Source organism: Pongo abelii, chromosome 21 (genome assembly GCF_028885655.2).
Source record: "Pongo abelii isolate AG06213 chromosome 21, NHGRI_mPonAbe1-v2.0_pri, whole genome shotgun sequence".
Lineage (NCBI taxonomy): Eukaryota > Metazoa > Chordata > Mammalia > Primates > Hominidae > Pongo > Pongo abelii.
Window position 1 is genome coordinate 21,198,882 of NC_072006.2, and position 11,549 is coordinate 21,210,430.

General features: G+C 46.1%; 1 protein-coding gene across 15 annotated transcripts in view; it reads left to right on the forward strand.

Annotated features, from left to right (window-relative positions):
• The window catches only part of LOC112130364 (uncharacterized), a 152,751-nt gene that overhangs the window by 70,960 nt on the left and 70,242 nt on the right, over positions 1 to 11,549 (forward strand). For 2 of the 15 annotated variants that reach the window (XM_063720697.1, XM_063720698.1), the window contains exons 4-5: positions 5,867 to 5,924; positions 6,677 to 7,577. The exons of 9 other annotated variants lie outside the window; for them this stretch is intronic. The gene's annotated coding sequence lies outside the window, so the exon portion shown is untranslated. Of the gene's footprint in view, positions 1 to 5,121; positions 5,925 to 6,676; positions 7,578 to 11,549 lie in introns of all 15 variants that reach the window. 4 more of the 15 variants (XM_063720702.1, XM_054541674.2, XM_054541673.2 and 1 more) reach the window with 3 other exon arrangements.

Here is an 11,549-nt window from a genome sequence, read left to right on the forward strand (position 1 = left end):
GGACCTGTCCTCCTTTACTCTCTAAAACTTGGAGGGAGCAAGCCAGAAACCAACCCCTCTGAGAGAGGAAGAGTCCCCGTTCCTAGGCAACCACACCCATCAGCACGTGCGGCCCTCTAGATTATCTTCCTCCACTTCCTCCATTTAGTGCCCCCGAACCCATTCCTCCAGCTGCTGTTCCATATCCTCCGGCTGCCGCTCCTCTGGCTGCCATTTCAGGCCCCTCCCCGACCTGTGCCATTCCCTTGGCTGCCGCTCCTCCTGCTGCCATTTCAGGCCCCTCCCCAACCTGTGCCATCGCTCTGGCTGCTGCTTCTCCAGCTGCAGCTGCCGTGTCCCACCCCTCCCTCGCCTGTGTCCCTTGCTTGTGTTCCATTTCAGCGGCTGCTGCTGCAGATCTCTCCTCCACTTCTGGTGTCCCCCTGACTACCGCCCCACATCCTTCCCTTGCTCATAATACTCCTCCACCCTCCAATCCTGACTTTATGGAATTACCATCTCATGAGCCTGTCCTTCCACAACCTATTAAGTAATCCTCCTTAAAGGGCCTTCAAGGTGAGATAGAGGAATGTCAAAAGGATATTCAAAACTTCCCATTTCCCTCCATGCCTAAAGAGCCAGATCCAACTTTTTTTCCTCTAAGAGAAGTACCAGAGGGAGGGGGAGCCATTGGCTTTGTAAATGTTCCCTTGACTGGTTCAGAAGTCTGGAGTTTTAAAAAGGAGCTTAAGCCATTACTAGAGAATTGATCAATTTCTAGGACCTCAGATATACACTTGGGCCGAGCTGAGGTCCATCTGGACATCCTCTTTTCAGGGGAAGAATGAAATACAATTCGTAGGGCTGCTATGGCAGTTTGGGAACGTGAGCACCCTCCTGGCCAAAACATTCCTCCTGCAGACCATAAATTTCCCACCTGAGACCCCCAGTGGGATAATAACAATGCAAATCACCAGGAAAACATGCAGGACCTAAGGGAGATGATAATAAAAGGAATTTGAGAATCAGTACCCCAAACTCAAAATCTTTCTAAAGCATTTGACATACAACAGGAGAAGGATGAAGGGCCCAATAGATTCTTAGACAGAATGAGGGAGCAAATGAGACAATATGCAGGCCTCAATTTGGAAGATCCCCTTGGACAAGGAATGTTAAAACTCCACTTTGTTACTAAAAGTTGGCCAGACATTTCCAAAAAACTACAAAAGATAGAAAATTGGGAGGACCATCCCCTGAGTGAACTTCTTATGGAGGCTCAGAAAGTATATGTGAGGAGAGATGAGGATAAACAAAAACAAAAGACAAAACTTCTGTTATCCACCTTCCAGCAGATGGCTCCAAACCCATATATTTCTAAGCAGAGCTTTCAGGGAGCCAGAAATTATAAAGAGCCTAAACCCTCCTTTAGAGGACCCAAGCCTCCATCTGGAGGGCTGAGGCCCTCGTTTAACAAGCCCCCTAAGGGGTATAGGGGAGCAAGGTCAGAGAATACTAAGACTGAGGAGGAAGAAGAACAAGATAGAAGCTACAAATGTGGAAGAATGGGCCACTTCAAGAATGTTCTGAACTAAACAAGGAAGGAGAAACCTTCACACTCATGACTTTTGAGGGATAATAGGGGAGTCAGGGGCTCTGCCTCTTTTATTTTGAGTCCCACCAGGAACCCTTGATAAATTTGGAGGTAGGACCTAAATGTGAATTTATCACCTTTTTACTCGATTCAGGGGCTTCATGCTCCTCTATTTGTTTCCCTCCACCTGGTCTTACTTGCTCTTCAGAAGAACTTTTAGTCTCTAGGGTAAAAGGAGAAGGATTTAGGCAAAAATGTCAGAAAGCACTCAAGTCAGATATCAAGATCGATTTACTCATACTCAATTTTTATTGATCCCTGAAGCGGGAACTAATCTATTAGGAAGAGACTTAATGCTGAAGCTAGGCACAGGCCTTCAAGTAGGCCCCAAGGTATTCCTCACTTCATTAAACTTATTCATTTCTGTGGATGAAAAATACATTCATCCTGATGTCTGGTCAAGGGAAGGAAATAGAGGGAGACTGCAAGTCCCTCCGATATATAGCAAACTAAAAACTCCTGGGGAAATAGTAAGGAGAAAGCAATATCCCATTCCTTTAGAAGGCAGGGTAGGGCTAAAGCCTGTAATTGAAAGTCTCATTAAAGATGGGCTTCTTGAACCTTATCTGTCTGCTTACAATACCCCAATCCTGCCTGTCAAGAAACCAGATGGGTCATATCGATTAGTGCAAGACCTCAGAGCTATTAATCAAATAGTCCAGACTACTCAACCATTGTTCCCAACCCTTACACCATTCTTAGAAAAATTGCTTATGATCATCAGTGGTTCACAGTTACAGATTTAAAGGATGCATTCTGAGCATGCCCCTTGGCTGAGGATAGCTGAGATATATTTGCTTTCGAGTGGGAAGATCCCTATTTGGGGTGGAAACAACAATATTGATGGACAGTCCTGCCCCAAGGATTCACAGACTCCCCCAACCTCTTTGGTCAGATTCTGGAACAAGTACTAGAGAAAGTCATAGTCTCTAAGCAAATATGTCTGCTTCAGTACGTGGATGATATCCTTATATCTGGTAAAGATATAAAGGAAGTGGGTGACTTCTCTACACATTTTCTCAACCACTTACAATGTGAGGGGTTATGGGTCTCAAAAGGGAAACTTCAATATGTAGAACCCGAAGTTAAATATTTAGGTCACCTAAGCAGTGCAGGTAAATGAAGAATAGGACCTGAAAGAGTGGAGGGAATTGTTTCCTTACCCCTGCCTCAAACTAAACAAGAACTCAGGAAGTTTTGGGGACTAATTGGATATTGTCATTTATGGATTGATTCATATGCATTAAAAAGTAAACTTTTATATGAAAAACTTACCCAGTGGAAGCCTGACTCTCTTGTGGACTTCTGAGGAAATCCATCAGGTTGGAGAATTAAAAGAGATGCTCATAATCGCCCTTGTTCTAGCTCTACCCTCCCTGAAAAAGCCATTTCACCTCTTTGTTAATGTGAATAACGGGGTAGCTCTAGGAGTGCTTACCCAAGAGCATGGAGGCCAGTGACAGCCCGTGGACTTCCTATCAAAGGTCTTAGACCCAGTCACTCATGGGTGGCCTCAATGTATCCAATCCATCATGGCTACAGCTGTATTAGTTGAAGAAAATAGGAAGCTAACCTTTGGAGGAAAATTAACAGTAAGCATGCCCCACCAAGTTAGAACTATCTTAAATCAGAAAGCAGGAAGGTGGATCACTGACTCAAGGATTTTAAAGTATGAGGCTATCTTGCTCGAAAAAGATGATTTAATATTAACTACTGATAATTCACTTAATCCAGCAGTCTTTCTAACAGGGGACTTAAACTTAAAAAGAGAGCATGCATATTTAGATTTGCTTACCATACAAAGGTTTGACCAGACGGGAGAAACACCCTTCAAGACAGGGGAACACTTATTCATAGATGGGTCTTCCCAGGTAATTGAAGGGAAAACGCATAATGGGTATGCCATAATTGATGAAGAAACTCTTGAAGAAGTAGAGCTAGGAGGTCTGCCCAGATTCGAACTGTTCACATTCAGCCAAGCTTTAGAACATTTACAGAACCAAGAAGGAACTATTTATACTGACTCTAAATATGCCTTTGGAAAAATTTGGATTTAGAGAGGCTTTATCAATAGTAGAGGCCAAGATTTAGTTCGCAGAGAACTAATTGTTTATATCCTCAACAATCTCCAGTTGCCAGAAGAGACAGCTATTGTACATGTCCCAGGGCATCAAAATAACTTTTCTTTCATAAGTTGGGGAAATAACCTCACAGATCAGATAGCAAAACAAATTGCCATTTCTTCCGAAACACCTGTCTTTTACTTAACTCCATGCCTTCCTTCTCCTACTGCAGTCCCCATTTTCTCTTCCACCAAAAAGGAGAAGTTAGTAAGAATAGGAGCGAAAGAGAACACAGAAGGGAAATGGATATTACCAGATCAAAGGGAGATGTTGTCCAAACCTCTCATGAAGGAGGTCTTGTCTCAATTATATCAGGGGACCCACTGGGGACTCCAAGCTATGTTTGTTGCGACTCTCAGGATATATGTGTGTATTGGAATTTATACCCTAGCCAAATAGGTCACAGACAGCTGCCTAATATGCAAGAAAACTAATAAACAAGCCCTAAGAAAATTACCTTTAGGAGGAAGGGATACAGGGCTAAGACCATTCCAAAGTGTTCAAATTGATTACACTGAAATGCCTCCAATGGGTTGCTTAAAGTATGTGTTAGTAATAGTAGATCATTTTACTCACTGGGTAGAGGCTATCCCCTTCTCAAGTGCAACTGCTACCAATGTAGTTAAGGCATTAATTGAAAACATCATACCCAGGTTTGGACTAGTAGAACACATTGCTCAGACAATGGGACCCATTTTACAGCAAATGTTTGAGAATTGGCCCAGGCATTAGACATAAAATTGGAATATCATATCCTTTGGCATCCATTCTCTTCAGGAAGGGTAGAAAGAATGAGTCAAAATCTAAAGAGTCACCTAACCAAACTGGTCCCAGAAACTCAGTTACCTTGGACCAAATGCCTCCCCATTGCTTTGTTAAGAATCAGAACTGGGCTGGGTGTGGTGGCTCATGCCTGTAATCCTAGCACTTTGGGAGGCCGAGGCAGGTGGATCACGAGGTCAGGAGATCGAGACCATCCTGGCTAACACGGTGAAACCCCGTCTCTACTAAAAATACAAAAAAATTAGCCGGGCTTGGTGGTGGGCGCCTGTAGTCCCAGCTACTCAGGAGGCTGAGGCAGGAGAATGGTATGAACCCGGGAGGTGGAGCTTGCAGTGAGCCGAGATTGCGCCACTTCACTCCAGCCTGGGCAACAGAGTGAGACTCTGTCTCAAAAAAAAAAAAAAAAAAAAAAAAGAATCGGAATTGCCCCTCGAAAGGATGTTGGTTCATCTCCTTATGAGATGTTATATGGGTTGCCTTATTTACATTTTACCATTGATGTCCTTACCTTTGAAACCACAGACCAATTCCTCAAAAATTATGTACTTAGTCTATCTTCTACTTTTTTTTCTCTTAAAACCAAAGGTCTCCTAGCACAGACACCAACCCTGGAGTTCCTGGTACATCAGTATCAACCTGGAGATCACTTCCTCATCAAAGGGTGGAAAGAAGGGAAACTTGAGCCAGCTTAGGAAGGATCATATCTAATGATCCTGACTACTGAAACTGCAGTCTGAACAGCAGAAAGAGGGTGGACTTAAGTCCTTTGACACTCGAGTCAAAGAGGCGCTACCGCCACCTTCAGAATCATGGGCCATTGTTCCAGGGTCAAGCCCTACCAAATTAAAGCTAAGAAAGAGTTAACTCTCCTTTACCTATTGTGCTGTCTCTCCCTCTTTCCTTATTCCACTGCTAGCCATTTCGTTATTAGTATAACTAGGTCTGACTCACCCCAAACCATTGTTTTTGATGCTTGTCTTATTACACCTTGTGGGGATTTAAAGAACCAAAGGCAACTAGCTTCCTCAGACAAATATCTCTGCCCTGGCCCCCTAGCTTCCTCTGTTGCCCCTAGTTCTCACCCCTAGTTCTCATCTACAACCAAGACACCGTTTCTTTATTCCCACAGCCTGGGAACCTTGTAGTGATTGGGACTACGTCCTTTGGACCACTCAAAACCAATGTTGGACCTCTATGGGGGTGGGGGGTTTGTGTCAATCTAAAGCCGCTCCTCCACTTTACCAAAGGAACTACTTTCCCTGATTGCCAATCCCACCAATGTAACCCTATTCTCATTTCTTCTATTACCCCTACCTCCACCGATCCTCAGCCTGCCCTCAGTTGCTTCTATGGAATTGTGGCCAATATCAATGGAAAAGATCCTATAGGTATTTTTGAAATATATTATTACTCCTTCTCCTCCTCCTTCCCCACCCCCAAAAGCTTCAGCTGTAAATCAGACATCTGTTATTACTATACCTAATAATAGGACTAAGGTGTCAGTTGTAAAAGTAAATGACTCGAAACAAATCTTAACAATTGAGACAGGATACAAAGATGTAAATGCCTAGCTGGAATGGATTAAATATTTCATCTGCACTTTGAACAAAAGCGACTGTTACGCCTGTGCACACGGTAGGCCAGAGGCCCAGATAGTCCCCTTTCCACTTGGATGGTCTCTCTGTCGACTGGGCATGAGCTGTGTGGTGGCTTTTTTCAAAAATCCCACAGGCTAGGATGATAAATCATGCCAAGCTCTCTCCTTGCTCTTCCCAGAGGTTTGATACCCTGTGGGTAAGCCCCTGAGGGTCATTCAGGCTCCGCCTCTCAATGCCAAGTTTACTTGATGTCTCTCATGGCAGGGAAAACTTGACATTTCTCGGAAGCTTAAAGGGATGCAAAGAGTTTAGGCCCTTTCAAGAGCTTGCCCATCAGTCTGTCCTTAGCCATCCCCAAGTGGATGTATGGTGGTATTGTGGACTTTTACTGGACACTCTGCCAAGTAACTGGGGCAGAACTTGGTAACTGTGCTCTAGTCCAGTTGGCCATCCCTTTCACCCTGGCATTTCATCAACACGAGAAAGTAAAAGCAAAATGCCATGAATCAAGAGAGGTTCCTTATGAGTTCTTTGATCCACAGGTCTATATAGATGCTATCGGGGTTCCACGAGGAGTGCGCAATGAATTCAAAGCTCAAAACCAAATAGCTGCCAGGTTTAAATCTGCATTGTTCTGATGGGTAATTATCAATAAAAATGTAGATTGGATAAACTACATTTACTGTGATACCCAACCTTGTTTTAACCTGCATTAACTCTCCCTTAGCTGAGAGAGCCAGACAGACTCCATCTCGGCTCCTTCACTTACAGCCCCTTACCAACCCCCTTCCTCAAGGACTTAACTTGTGCAAGCAGACTTCCAGCACATCCAAGGATGCAATTAACTGATAAGATACTGTGGCAAGCTATATCCACAGTTCCTAGGAACTCGCCTGGTTGATAGCGTCCATAGCCCCAGCTTTGTGTCCAGTTGATATCACCCAAAGCCCCATGTCCATCATCTTTTAATAGATTTAAAGCCCCTGCACCTGGAACTGTTTGCTTTCCTGTAACCATTTATCCTTTTAACTTTTTGCATGCTTTGCTTCTGTAAGATTGTTTTAACTAGACTCCCCAACTCCCCTTTCTAAACCAAAGTATAAAAGAAAATCTAGCCCCTTCTTTGGGGCCGAGAGAATTTTGAGCACTAGCCATCTCTTGGTCGCTGGCTAATAGACTCCTGAATTCGTCTCAGCGTGTGGAGTTTCTCTGTAACTTGCACAGTTACAGCATTTGGAGGCCCCAGAGAGATTTTATATGCCATCGGGTGTGAGCCGGACTCACTCCGGGCTTCCCTGGACAGATGCCGGCTTATAGGGGCAGCCCCACCTGAAGATGTTCCAGGGACCCCTAGGCCACTGTCTTCCTGAGGGAAATGGATCAACTACTGGTGTGTGTGCCCAACCAAATTCAACTCCTGAGTCCAGTTTTGGTCCAGGGAAGGTAAGTCAGATCTGACCGTGTTTCTCTGAGATGGAAGCGGCCCTGATAAGGGCGTCTGTCTCTGACTCTGTCCATGTTCCAGGATGCTGGAGGACAGAGTCCTGGTTTCTGGCAGGCTGGCCTCTGCGTTAAGACTAGTCTCTCTCTCTCTCTGCCCCTCTCTCTCTTTCTCTCCCTCCCACCCTCCCTCTTTCTCTATCTCTTCTCCTTCTCTCGTTCAGGTCTCCCAGAGACCTGTTTTGGAACGAGAATAAGAAAACTGTTATAAACTCTGTGTGAATGAGTGAGTGGATGTGGAGTTCAAGGGCTCGCACTTGAATTTCCAGTTTGTAGCTCCATGGCAAAAGCTACAGAGTTCGAGTGGGCCCTCGCCTGAGGTTCTGTGGTTACCTCATAAGGCTTAAGGCAGCATCAGGCATAGCTTGATCCAAGCCAGGGGTTTATACCGGCCTGCCAATGCCAAGAGGAGCCTACATCCCCTCCAGGGGAGTGGCCAGGTGGGCATCTGACTGATCCCATCACGGGACCCCCTCCCCTTGTCTGTCTGTAAAAATTGCCATAATTGTTTATATACCCCAGTGTCTATTGTCCTGTTTGGTGTCTATTGTCATGTTTGTGTCTATTGTCCTGTCTGGTGTCTAAGTTTCATATGTCAGGTCATCGATATTGCCATAGACAACTAGGTAAGGACTTCTTCAAGGTCCTCAGTAGTGATTTTCTTTCTTTTTTTTTTTTTTGCTAATTTTTTCTTCTTCTTCTTCTTCTTCTTCTTCTTCTTCTTTTTCTTCTTCTTCTTCTTCTTCTTCTTCTTCTTCTTCTTATTATTATTATTATTATTATTATTATACTTTAGGCTCTATGGTACATGTGCGCAACGTGCAGGTAAGTTACATATGTATACATGTGCCATGCCGGTGCGCTGCACCCACCAACTCGTCATCTAGCATTAGGTATATTGCCCAATGCTATCCCTCAGTAGTGATTTTCTATCACAGAAGGTCAAATCTCTCATTAGTCATTTAGGCTGGCCATCCCAGTCCTGCCTTTTCTGTCAGAAACAAATCAGGTGTTGTTATGAGGAAGAGTGTGGGAAACATTCGCCCGTTTGGGATTTCTGGCACCACACAGATTGCTGGCATTTAGATTGCCATACCCCATGCCCCAACAACTGGTCCATCTTCCCGTTAGACCCATGGTGGGTCAAAAATAGCCACGCTGCAGACCTCCTTGCTCACCTTTTCTGTCATCCCCTAACTTTTCCCGTGCCCTTGGATAAGGCACTGTGCAGAGGAACCTATGCCCATACTGCTCTACTCCGTCCGGAGGTCTGAGCAGGCACGCCTCTGCCAGTTTACAAAGGAAACAGCCTCCTTCCCCCACAGCAGGGGCTCCCCAACCCGCGGGAGAAGAGTGGGAGGTGACGGCGCCGGACCCCCTCCCCCAGGGACCCCCGCTGGCCCCTGGCTCCCGCGCCTTCAGGCATAAAATCTCCCGACTTCCCTGAGCACCAGTGTGTCCACACCCGGCTCAGAAGACAGAGGCCCAGCCTGCTGCGGTGACCTTGGCCCCAGGCCAGGCTTCTGAGCTGGGCTTGCAGCGCCTGATGGGGCCTGAAGGCGGGCAGGGGACCGCGGAGTCAGTCGTCCTGGCTATCCAGCGCTGCCCAGCGTGGCTTCTCCCAGCCTGAGAAGATCCAAGTGGCCCCTTTCCTCCTCATCCCCATCCCTTATGCCGCGCATCTCGTTTTCCTGTGTCACAGCATGTCCAGTTCCTCCAAGACTTGGCTCTGCTCTCCCTCTTAGAGCCCTTAAAAAAAGGCCAAGTTTGATCTTTTTGCCTTCGAGTCGTGGAGACTCCGAAAATATTTAAGCTATAAGTCAAAGAGGAGGGGGGGATCACATATGTCCCACTGGCCTCTGACCTGCTTCTTGTCCTCTCCCTAAATCTTGAAGTGTAAAAAGACAGACTTTATGTGGCAAGAAGCACTGACTATAGCTGTTTCCTGCTTCTTTTGGCTATACTATTTCTGTTCTTCCTGTACTACAGCCCCCTAGGCCGTGAATTTCTCTGTCTGTGCTGGGTTTAATAATTCTGCTCAAACCTTGTTAATTGCTTCCAGAATAGGAAACCCTTCTTCCCAGCCCAGTAAAGATTGGAGCCCTCTCCGATGTATGTTACAGAATTTCTCTCTAGGCTTCTCAGATGATTACGAAGTATGCCTTAAAAGAGGCAAACTCCGGACACTCTGTGAAGTATAACGGCCACAGTTTGGAACCGAGTGGCCCCCAGAAGGTCACTAAATATCACAGCTGTTCAGGCTGTGTGGCTGGTTGTTGCTGTAACTCCCGGTCACCCTGATCAGTTTCCCTACATTGATCAATGGCCGAGCTTGGTTCAGAGCCCTCCACCTTGGCTCCACTCATGTGCCCTTCATGATCCCACTTCCAAGGTCCTTTTGAGCCAGACTGCACTTTCGTCGCGACCCTCAGCTCCCTTGGCTCCTCCTGTGTTGCCTCCTTCTGAAGAAGAGGAAAGTGTTCCTCACCCATTTCCGCCACCCTAAAACCTTCCTGCTCCCCCAGAATCTTTCCTTGTCTCCTTGACTACATCTGCTGTGGCATCCCCGCCTATAGCCTCCCAATTATGGCCTCGGCAGGAGGTAGCCCCCTTCCTCCCGCTGAGAGAGGCACAAATCCCTCCTGGTGATGAGCGCTCAGCTCCATTCTTAGTTTATGTCCCCTTCTCTGCTTCTGACCTGTACAACTGGAAGGCTCATAATCCCCCCTTCTCTGAAAAGCCCCAGGTTCTGACCTCACTGATGGAGTCCGTGCTGCAGACTCACCAGCCCACCTGGGATGATTATCAGCAATGCCTTTTAACCCTTTTCACCTCTGAAGAGAGGGATCATATCCAAAGAGAAGCCAGAAAGTATTTCCTTACGTCAGCCAATAGACCGGAGGGGGAAGCCCAAAACCTCCTTGAGAAGATTTTTCCCTCTAAGCGGCCTAATTGAGAACCTAATTCCTAGGGTGGGAGGAGGGCTTTAGATGATTTTCACTGGTATCTTCTTGCGGGCATCAAGGGAGCCGCTCGAAAACCTATGAATCGTCTAAGACGACTGAGGTTGTCCAGGGGCCTGATGAGTCACCTGGAGCATTTTTAGAACGCCTCCAAGAGGCCTATTGAACTTACACCCCTTTTGACCCGGTGGCTCCCGAGAATAGCCATGCTATTAATTTAGCGTTTGTGGCTCAGGCAGAGACTGATATTAAAAGAAAATTACAAAAGCTGGAGGGATTTGCTGGAATGAACATTAGCCAGTTTTTAGAAATAGTCCAGAATATTTTTGACAATCGAGAGTTTGAAAAACAAAAACAGTCAGCTGAGGCAGCTGAAAAGGCTGCTAATAAAGCATCCAAAAGACAAGTGAAAATCTTAGTGGTGGCCATCCAGGAAGCCAGAAAGGAAGGGACCCCATCACAGAGCACTAGCCAGGGGACCCCGGATCCATGCCAGAAAGGCCAGAAAAGTGAGCAGAGTTCCCTACAAAGAAACCAGTGTGCTTATTGCAAGCAGATAGGACACTGGAAGAAGGAATGTCCATTAAAGCCAGAGGAAAAACCAGAAAAGAAAAAGGTCCTTACCCTCCCTGCAGCTGAGGAGTTGCACGGTTGATGGGACCGGGGCTCCCTCTCACTTGGCCCCCGGGAGCCCATGATAACCACCACAGTGGGGGGGCCAGCCTAAACGCTTCCTAATTGATACCAAGTTGTCTGTGAGCCATAGCAGCCACAACAAACCTGGTTCAGGAGGCTGATAAGCTGAATCTACATCAAAATTTAACCCTTAAGGCTCCTCATGCTGTAGAGACTTTGCTATGAAGTGCTTCTGGCAAATGGATGTCAAATGCTCGCATCCTGCAGTATCAGAGTTTACTGTTAGATCAGCCTCATTTAACTTTCTCTCCCACAG